This window comes from Equus asinus, chromosome 2 (assembly GCF_041296235.1).
Source record: "Equus asinus isolate D_3611 breed Donkey chromosome 2, EquAss-T2T_v2, whole genome shotgun sequence".
Lineage (NCBI taxonomy): Eukaryota > Metazoa > Chordata > Mammalia > Perissodactyla > Equidae > Equus > Equus asinus.
Window position 1 is genome coordinate 128,556,721 of NC_091791.1, and position 11,207 is coordinate 128,567,927.

Sequence of the window (11,207 nt, forward strand, 5' to 3'; positions counted from 1 at the left end):
GACATGTCATCAACATCCAGGAAATAGATGCTGAATTTGTTGAGCTGAATCATTGAACGGCAGGCACCTCAGTGTTAGAATATACGGTGTTCTATAAAGAGGACTTCCTACGTTCCCATAAGAACTGTTGAGATGATTTGTCAAAATGGTTAGAGCTGTCTCTAGTTTTTGGCTAGAATTCAGTTTTTCTGTATTTTAGAGGCGATTGTCTCACAGGCCAGATGAGCAAGGTTCGGGGCACACTGAGCAGGAAGGATATTTACTGAACTGAGACTTGGTCAGGGATCTTTGTCTTGTTAGACTATTGGGAGGAGGAGAAAGTAGGAAGCCACAGGACTGGGTAACCCAGCCTGGCGGGAGAGGACCTGTCTTCCTCCGCAGACGCTGGGAACGGAGGCGGGACCAGGCGGCGGAGGCTGGGTGCTGACTTCTTGCTGCATGAGAGAAGGGAAGCTGGAAGGCTGCTTGGAGGAGCTTGCACAGAAGACAATGACTGAGATCACCTGGCAGGAAGTCTGAGTGAGGATAGAAAGTGGATGCCTGGAGCCTGGGAGCCAGACAACTTTCTGGACACAGAATTGCCTGTTGTTTCCCCCAGAGTGTGGTCAGAATAAATGAACTGAACATTCTGGAATCCATGCCAGACCAACCTGTCAAGACCTGCTCGTGGAGGAGCCCTGGGGAAACTTCCTGAAGAGGCCTGGGCAGGTACAGAGGCTACCGCCTGCCATCCCACGCCCCTGCCGCAGCCAGGGGGCGCCAGCCCCTCCTGAGCGCTGATCAGGGAATCTGCACCAGAAAGGCTTTTCTGAACCATATGATGCTTCCAGCTACTAGTTATCCCAGTGTGGCTCACACTTGAGTAACCTCCAGACAACTTTTAAAGGAAAATAATTGTTTCACTAACCTCCAATGTCGAATTAAATAATTTAATGTTTAATTATAATGTTACAAAAATTAAGCTAATAGGATTATAACTCTTATAGAACTATATAATCAAAATGAAATTGCTAATTAGGTGAAAACACTATTTCAAAACAGAATCAAAAGCAACAGCATTGGTAAGATAGATAACGTTTGCTGAAACTCAGCTGCCACTCACAACATGGATACAGGAACCAACTGCATGGCGCAGAATCTTTTGGGTTTGGCAGATACTGACAAGAAACTTGCCCTCTTGTCTCCCCACACTGCTGCATATCCTGCCCCAAATAGTGAGTCTGTGACATAATTCAGCCTCTGCTTGGCATGAACAGACCTTTTAACGCTAAATTCAACTCCATTCTTCTTGTATGAGCTCATCTCATGACAACTTAAGTAACACTACGTGGTCCCAGTGCTGGAACCAATGGTCATGTTGAGCTACAAGGCAGCCAGCTAGACAATGGAGTATATGTTCATGCCTAATTTTAAAATATTTTTATGAATGTGAAAACACAAAATGAAAAAATTTATTATTGAAAACACTCCTGAAAAACACGTTTTATTAAGTTCTCTCCCCAGGATGAATTCCCAGGCACGGAATTATTCAGTGAAAGGGTATATTCAGCTTTATGGCTCTTGCTACAATGTGCTAAGTGGACTTTCATAAATCAACATTTTCCTGGAAATGGCATTTCTCAGCTTGCCTCCAATGCTAATGGTTTAACCCAGGAAAATAAGTGTTTGGGGCACAGTTAATACAAGTGCACGAATCCACAGCTGTCATGTCCCGCTTCTGGCCTTACTCAAATCCCGTCCCTCCTCTGCCCAAGTTCCTGACTGGCCTCTCCTGTCACTCACAGTGAAACCAGAGTCCTTCCCTGGCTCCCAAGGCGTCTGACCGCACCCCCTGCGCCCCCGGCCGTGTTCTGCAGTTCCTGAACTCTGTGCGTGCTCCAGCTGAGGCCGGGCGCCTGCACATTCCTCTGCCTCCCACGCCCTCATCCAGATCTCCACATGGCCAGCTTGTTCTCGCGCCCCCTAACCATCTTATTTAAAACTGCAACTCCTGCCCCATCTCCACCTCTCCCTCCCTACCCATCTTCTCAGCCTTGCTGTCTTCCATGACACATATCACCACCTGACATACCACGCATAAATTACTTGTCTATGTCTTTATTTTCTCTCTCCCTCATTAGAATGTAAGCTCTCTGAGGGCAGTCTTATTCCACTTGGTATCCCGCTACAGATTCAGTGCCTAGCAGAGTGTCGGGCTCAGAGTAGGTGCTCAATAAATATTTGTTGAACGAGTGAGTGAATGATTGTCATGACTAGGGAGGCATAAAGGCAGGTGATATAAAGCAACTCCCAAGGGGGAATGCCTGACTTCTTTGGCAAAAAGAACTCAGAGGTCAGGAGCAGGCTGACGGGTCTACTTATTTCATTTCCCTCAAATCTGGGCGGGCCTATGATTACTCTTGACCAATAGCATGAGGCAGAAGTGATGCCTGGGACTTCTAAGCCAGGGCCTTAAGAGATCTGGCAGCTTTCTCTTCCTTTTTCTTGCATGCTCTTCCTCCTCTGTCTGACATATTTGAGAAGATCAAGCTATAAGGAGAGACCACATGAAGAGGCCGTGAGGGGAGGGCAAGGCCCTGAGACTACGTGGGGGAGAAGCGAGGAATCCGGCCAACAGTGAGAACTAAGGCCCCAGATACAGGGCCCTGAGCAAGCCATTCCAGCTGTCTCAGCTGAGGCATCACCTGGGAGTGAAGAAGCCATCTTGGATGGTCCAGCCTCAGTGGACAACACGTGGAGAAGAAACAAGCTGTCCCCAGTGTGCTCTGACTGAATTCCTGACCCGTAGAATCATGAGAAACAATAAAATGGTGGTTGTTTTAAGCCACTAAGTTTTGGGCTAGTTTATTACACAGTAATAGATAAGACAAACTAGGTCATTACCTGAGAGCATGAATCGGGTGTGAGGGGCATGGGTCTGAGCTCAGATGAGCCACAAGGCAAAGATGAGACTCAAAGTTAGACAGGCAGGACCATCCAGGGCTCAGGAGTGAGGAGCCAAGAATGCTGCTGTGTGGGGGAGAGACTAGAGGCTGACGTTGGTGTCAAGTTCAAGCACATTTGATCCTTTGAGTCCCACTGCTTCTGTGCCCCTCCTACCGTGGCCAGCCTCCAAAGAAGAGTGACTCTGGGCTAAGACGAACAAGTTTTTGGAATCCACCTGTAAAAGCAGGACATAGAAGTAGAGGTGGCTCCTTGAAGCATTTTCTCTGGAGGCAATAGTGTGTGTGTGTGTGTAGATATCATCAAAGAATTTTCCCCCATTGTCCTTGGGCTCTCTATCGAGAGCCAAAGAATCTTCGTGAAGCCACAAACGTAACAACAACATCTGCTGTAATGTATAACCCATACTCAAGGAGTAAATTATGCTTTCAGTTTAGTTTTAAAGGGAGTTTTGTGTTGCACGTGGATTTGTGCAACTCTTTTGGAGGGGCAGCGCCATGCAGAGGGACAAGCACAAGCTTTGAAACTACATGGACGCGGGGTCAAGTTCCTCAACCACTTATGACCTGTGTGACCACGAGTAAGTCTCCTAATCTGGCTGAGCCTTGGTTTTCCCAGCTGTAAAATGGAGAGAATGGTCCCCAGCTGCCAAGGTGGTGACGAGCACTGCAGGGCTGTAGACAATGCTGCACAGAGGAGGCACTGCAAGTGTGGGCTCCCTGACTGCCTGGTCAGAAATAACATCCGTCCAGCACCACCATTCCAGCTAGTGGAAAATGGAGAGCCAAATACGATGTCCATTTACTTGCTGTTCATTTCAGAAGCCTGGCTGCATCCACTCTAACTGGTCCCTTTGTGGGTCTCCTTGTCTGCAAATGTTTTAGGTTGCACAGTATTTTGTAAAGTCCACAGGACTTATGTATCCTCAATGCCCCCAACAGTGCCTGGCACATAGTGTGTGCTCAATAAATATTTGTTAAATAAAGGGAGCTGTGCAGCTTAAGCCGATTTTAAGGAGTAGCTCCCCAACAGGCCAAAGATGAGCAGACACTGCAGTGTTTGAACTTCCACTGCTGCCGCCTAGAACTTTGTGCTAAGGGTGCAATGATCAGACTTCACTGGTTATTTCACCCATGTTCTTCCTCTCCTCTGCTCTCAGAACCCCCCACTGCACCCAGCACAGCTGTGTGTCCAGCACCAGATGACGGATCCTGATTGGTCCAAGCTAATCATGACAATTCTGTTTCTGTTTGCCCAGATTCCTCTGCAGCTAGAAATGACCATGCCCTACTGCGGCCAATGAGATCTAAGTGGAAGTCTGCTGGCCAGGAGAGGTGGTTCTAGGAATATGTTTGCCTTCTTGGTAAATGGATACAAATGCAGTTGCAGCTGTCCTTCCTCCTTCATCCCCTGAAGATGGACATGATAGCTGGAGCAGAAGCAGCTGTCTTGTGACCATGAGGAAGAAGCCAAGAGAACTGCAGAGAAGCTGGCCCTGAAACTGTTGAGTTGCTGAACCAATGCCAGAAACTGCCTTCCTCCAGAATTCTTGTATAACAAGAATAACAAGTCCCTAAGTCAGAGTAGTCAGATTTTCTTTTACACGTGGCCAAATTAATGCCTGAATGATAACACAGATTATCTAGTTAAAAAGTTAAGGGGGCTGGCCTGGTGGTGTAGTGGTTACAGTCATGCGCTCCACTTCAGCGGCCTGGGGTTTGCAAGTTCAGATCCTGGGCGTGGACCTAGCACTGTTCATCAAGCCACCGCATCCCACATAAAATAGCAACAGATGTTAGCTCAGGGCCAATCTTCCTCACAGAAAAATAAACTAAAAAGATAAAATTACATGATGTATGACACATGAGTACAAAGATGTAAAAGAGTTTCAGAGTTGGTATGTTTCACTCATCAAAGGGGTAAACTGGTAGATTAAGTCCAAGAATCTAAACTTTACAGAAGACTGTTTCATAGGAATCTCAGGAGTCACTTGCTCAACTTCTCAATAAAACCCAGAAAACCTGCAACTTTCTTAAAGTGCTAAGTGCCTCATTTTCAAAGCACCAGTTCCACCTGGGGGCTCGTTAGACCTGCAGACTCTCAGGCCCCACCAAAGAGCCACCAAATCAGAATCTGACGCTCAACAAGAGCCCAGGTGATCCACAGACACGTTAGTGAGCTGCACCGTTCTCAGCGGTTCTCAGCCCCCGTTAGACTGTCCTGGTAGTACCCAAATACCCACGCCTGGTCTCCACCCCGAGCAACTAAAGACTGGAACGCGTGGGAGTGGGGGTCCCAACGTCACTTAAAAAAAAGTTCCAGTTGATTTCATTACACAGTGAGGCTTAATGAAAACCCAGGACAGACCCTACCACTTAGCAGTGTGTCCTTGGCCAAGTTATCTATTCTCTCTGAATCTCGATTTATTTATCCATCAAATGGCCACAAAATGAAGTGCTTGCTACATAGGAGTTATGAAGATTAAACTAAATCAGGTAAAGGCCCTAGAGGACACCTGGCACATACAGGTGCTCAATAAATTAGGGCTGCCCGGCCGTGATGATGCCAGGGCTCGCCTGGGGCACTGGCTCGCCGTGCAGCCCGCTGTGCTCTCCTCTTGGCGAGGCGCCACATGGGGGGGGGGGGTGGGATGAGCAGTCCAGGTGATTTCTATCATTAGAAAAATTTGAAAAACACCACCAAAAACGTTAGCTCTCTTTCTCCCTGTCCTCTTTTTGTATTTTATCCCACCCTCAACTTTTTATTTTAGAAAATTTCAAACTTCAGAAAAGAATAGTATGATGAATACCACATACTCTTTACTAATATTCACCAAAGTGTATTTTACCTATTTGCGTGTGTTCTCACTCTCCACCCACTCACATGCACACGCAGGCTATTATTGACCTGTGATAAAGTAAATTGCAGACATCGTGACCTTCAGCCCTAGACACTGCAGCAGGCACATACTCCTGCTTGAGCATCGTATCCAAGAAGTCTTACCTGGATTCAACTGTGTCATCTTAAATACAGTCCATATTCAAATTTTCCCTCTGCCCACGTTCCTGATCACTCTTTTTTGAGGGTACCACTGTCTCTTGAATATCTTTTCTCACTGGTAAGCCTCTCTATTATGGGGACATCTTATTTATTTTTTTGGTGAGGAACACTCTCGCTGGGCTGATATCTGTTGCCAATCTTCCTCTTTGTGCTTGCAGAAGATTGTCACTGAGCTGACATCTGTGCCAATCTTCCTTTATTTTGTATGTGGGATGCTGCCACAGTGTGGCTTGATCAGCGGTGTGTAGGTCCACACCTGAGATCAGAACCCGCGAACCCTGGGCAGCCAAAGTGGAGCACGTGAAGTCAGCCACTATGCCACCGGGCTGACCCCAGGGACATCTTATTTTGAACCAAGTCTGACTCCCTGTCCCTTGTCTTTGTTCATCTGCTGGAGGTATCCAGGTTCTTGTTGTCTGTCCCTAACGGTCCTTGAGATGTCTAAAGATGGTTGAAGAGAGTTTCCTCTTCAGATTTACCACCCCCATCCCAGTCAACATCCTGGCATCATCCTCTGGGCTCTTTCCTGGTGGTCAATCAATTTGTATGACATGTGATTCCTAGAATTGAAGACCTATGGTTCCAGCTGACCCCTAGAACAGAGCAGGCTTGCCACCTCTAGGTGGCAGTTGTATATCTTCAAATGCAGCCCATGACCATATCAGTCATAATGGCTAAGCAACTCATCCAGTCCTTGTGCAACTGATGTCCATTGACTGGGATTGATGTGGATAAAGGACTGGAACTAACATATGCTGGGACCATCTAACGTGCCAGGCCTGGGGAGATGGAGGTGGGAGAGACAGAGGCCTGCTCAGGGGGATACTGACTGTAGAATCCTAGTGCCACCAAGTGTTAGCTGGAGACTAAACCTCTCTGGGTCTCAATGTCCTAATTTCTGGAAGGGGATAATATTCCACCTTTCTAGGTCTGCTGTGCAGATGTAATAAGACAGTGTGTGTGGAAGCACTCAGCATGGTGTCTGGCATGTAGGAGACTTCTGATCTGGGTCTTGAAGAATGAATGGCATTTTGGGGTAATGAAAATGTTCTGGCAATTGTTGCACAACAGAGTGAATGCACTAAATACCACTGAAGTGGATACTTTAAAGTGGCTAAAATAGTGAATGTTATGTTAAGTGAATCTTACCACAATCAAAAAAAAAAAAAAAAAAAAAGAGAGAGAATAAATGGAGATTTTCCAGGCAGAAAAGGTGGACGGGAGAGCCGGGAAGCACATTTCAGGCATTATAGCAAGTTTCTGAGAGTGACTGCCCGAGCCCCGCAGGACAGAGCTTGTGGGCACTCCAGTGGAGGCTGTCTCTAGTCCAGGGTGACTTTCAATGGGTATTATGACCTAAGTCATATTTCACTTTATTAGGCACCAAGACGACCTGATTTTGTCGAACACTTTGCAAACTCAACACCAAGGTGAAGTCAGCTCGAGGGGAGTCGGAAGAAGTTTTAGGTAAGTTGAGAGATGGAGCCATGTTGAATTGGCACAGCGGGTCCCAACCTTTCCTGCCTCCTGGTGGGGTGGGGGTGGGGGGGGGTTAAAGAAACACTGTACCAGCGCAATCCCGAGGGCGGTGCACATTCCTGAATCTTCTATCTGAAGCTCCTCAGGTGACTCTCACATACAGCTGATGCTGAGGACCAGCCTAAACCAGCGGGTTGAAGTCCGCCGTGTCCAGGGCACTTCCTGTTCTGAGCGGCCCAGCGCCCCAGAAGCCCAGAGCCGACTGCCCCCGGGAGCGCTCCATTCTTCTTGTCAGAGGGGGCTGTCTGAAGCAACATGAGTAGGAACGGAATAAGGCCCGAGAAAGCACAAATGGGTTAACAAAGCTGATCTTTTAACCAGTTTATTGTATTTTTACAGTAATAAAAATAAATTAGTCATACACAAAAATAGTCGTCATTTTGGCTGAAGAGAAAACAGACTGTATTTACTCACATAATTCACCTTCTATCCTCCTTAAACAATAATTTAACACCACAAGGGTGACATGGAGTCGCTGGAGCATCAGAGGGTTCCTTGCTCCGGGCTGTGCAGTTGCCAGGACAACTCAGAGCTCCACCCCAGCAGTCCCATTGGGGACCCTGGAGGCGTGGGCAGAGCGCGAAACACCTCCCCTCCCTTCCAGCCCCTCCCCGTCCCTTCCAGCCCCTCCCCGTCCCTTCCAGCCCCTCCCCGCCCTTCCAGCCCCTCCCCGGCCCTGCCGCCGCCCTGCCTCCTCGGCAGAGCTCACCAAGCCGCGCCCTTACTGCTGCTGTGTCTAACCAATGAGGCCGCATACACAGATGGGACGAGAAAGGCTCTCGTATTTCCTTTGCCAAATGTTCGGGGATGAGGAGAGGGCGGATTATATGAGCAAATATAATATTTAAGATGGAAAGGTGGCAATCCAGACAGACCTGTTTCAGGTACAATGCCAGGGTGAAAAACCCCTGAACGAGTCGAAAAGCAGAGTAATTTATATTCGATTTTAAAACCCAAGGAATTTGACTAATCAGTATACTAAATTCTAAGTATGGACTTAGAATAAGACATCGTGTAGCAACTTTCCAGGTAGCTGGGTTAGTAGGATCAAATGATTTTACACAAATGTGGATCGCATATGTAAATAAATACCTATTAGGTCCCTTTAAAATTAAGATATTCTAAATAATAGAACTATTTTGGTGTAGTGACTCATTCTGCCAATAGAGTTCAGAATACACATTTCCTATAGACATCTTGTATTTACAAAGAACAAAATAATAAGTTATAACAAAGTATATCCTTCTGTCAAACTGAGCCTGGGGATCTGGGGATCAAGGCAGGTGGAAGTTAGTTATGTAACAGAATGGCTTTCCTCTCAGTGAGGCAAAGGGCTCAACGTCTGGAAGATGCTGGGAAAGCTGGCTGGAAGCTCCCCCCCTCCCGTGGTCACGTTTCCTCAGCACAATGGAAGTCTCCCACTGTCACACTGAATAGAACCAGGAGCGTGGGATGGTTCAGGGTGGAGACAATAACTTCGCTCCGGCAAAGGTGCAGGAAAGCAAGGTGAGTTGAGAGAGAGAGAGATGCTATTTGGAGGGTCCTAGTCTAGTCAAGGCTCTGCCCTGATCAAGATGTGTGACCCTGGGCAGGGAACTAGCCATCAGGACGTTTGGTTACAGATCTGTGAAGCAGGACCAGACAGGGCAGCTCTGAGCAATCTGCTAGTGGTTCTTTGAGGTGTGAGGCCACATTCAGCTCAGGGGAGGAGGGCCAGACTGGGTTCAAAACGGCAGAGAAATGGGAAATAACTTCCTCTGCGTACTTGCCATTCCAGGCCAGGCGGATCACTTAAAACTGTACTACTGAGAGAGTTACCAAAGCCCAGACTTGGAAAGGATCTTAAAAGCATGTGGCTCCAGTTGGGTGCTGGAATGCACTCTCCAGCATCTCTGACAGATGGCCATTCAGCCTCCCCTGAGACCTCCAGTGACTGGTCAGTCACCGCTGACCACAGAGCCTTCCGAAGGCTCTTGGTTCTTCTGCAGAGCTATCTCAAGTCTCTTTTTCTCCAAGCTAAATACTCTCATGAAGTCCTTGTCACTGTTTTTAATAGTCTGCACCCCTCATCAGGATTGAGCATGCTCATCCGAATGTTAAACGTTATCAACATTCTTAAAGTTTCCGACAATAGCAAATATAATATGGTATGACTCTCACCAATGTTTTCTCCTTCTGTAGCCTAAATGTCTCAATTTTTTTCCCCCTGTGTTTTCTTTGGGTGGTTCCATCCCACTTTCTTGACTCACAGTAAGCTTAGTCAACTGAAACTCTTACATCTTTCCCATCTTGAACTTGTATACTTTTTATTTATTTATTTTTCAATCCAAAGGGAGGACTTCGTGTTGTTCCCTGGTGAATTTCTAAGATCCAGGTTTTGTTCTAGTCTCCTAGATCTTTTCGGATCCAGAACCTGTCACTCAAGCCATTAGCTCTCCAAATTCGTGCCATCCACCAATTTTATCAGTAAGGCCTCTAACTTCCCATCGAAGCTGTATTAAAAATGTTTCACATGGCAAAGATCCAATGTTGGCCTCCGCCTGCCAGGCTAATTTGGGCTCCCTCAGGTTTGGTTATTTAGCCTGTTTTAGGAGAAGTCACGTTTCTTTTTACCACTTATATTTATGTGTTCCACATTAGAAAACTGATATTCCAATTCTAAAATGATTCCATTAAAAAAAACAGGGCGCCACTGGTTTAGAAAGGTACTAGTAACCTCTAGATTTCTCTCTCTGCCACACAACTTGATGAAAATAAATTAAGCTAGTGTCTCTCATTTTTCATCCCTCTGTAAGGCCAATCTTTGTAAAGGAAAAAGAGTGTTGAATGCTCAACACTTTGAAGATAAGTAAATGATGCATACTGAAGGAAATGAAGAAAAAACCAAACTCCAAGAACCCTGGACTGAGAAGTAAGGCAAAGGGACAGATCTGAGCGCTAGCATCACACTGTAGCTCCCTGAGGGCAAGCACAGGCCTTGCTCATCTCGGTTCCAGATTAGCTGGAAGGTAGTGGGCGCTCAACATGCCTTTAATGAACTGAACTGGCTCCCTCTAGTGGCTGGGTTTACAACATTTTTTTTTTAGCGTCACCTCTTTTATACTATTCCTTTTCTATGGGGAGAAATGCAAGTCGACGTGAGGATGGGCAGGGTCCACTGCATTAAATGGCCTTTGCCTAGGCTGCAAGGGGGCACAATTTCTTTCTTAAGTAAGTGAAAGTAAAAAAGAAAACTATTTCTGTTTGGAGCTTTGTTGATTTTGTGAGAAAAACATGTAACAGCTTTAATTCATTTAATTTTAAAATTCAGAGCAGAGAATGCGGCAATCTAGTACATAGGGGGGAAAAAGCAGTATGAAAATGTAAATTTCAGTTCTGCATTATGGCCATTTAAGGGAACAGGGAGAGGATGGACAAGGAGATGGCAGATAACGGAGAGGAGAGGCTGAAACAATGGGGTGCCAAGAAAGGGGGAGGAGGCATGCCCGGAGGGAGAGAGTCATCAGAAGGTCCCACCCAGGAAAGTTATCACTGGAAATACTAAAGGACTGGATCATATGTGTTGTGCTAAAGACAAAGGCATTTAGATATTGATATAAGAAACAAGGATAATTTCCTAGTAAAAGTTGGAATTCTAAGACAAATAAGTTGATAAAACCCCTGTT

General features: G+C 46.4%; 1 long non-coding RNA gene across 1 annotated transcript; it reads left to right on the plus strand.

The window, feature by feature from the left end:
• The first annotated feature begins 7,200 nt into the window (after positions 1-7,200).
• LOC123282865 (uncharacterized) lies at positions 7,201-10,467 on the plus strand. The gene is made up of 2 exons (XR_006523166.2): positions 7,201-7,470; positions 7,621-10,467. It is a non-coding gene; the product is annotated as an uncharacterized lncRNA (long non-coding RNA).
• The last annotated feature ends 740 nt before the right edge of the window (positions 10,468-11,207 follow it).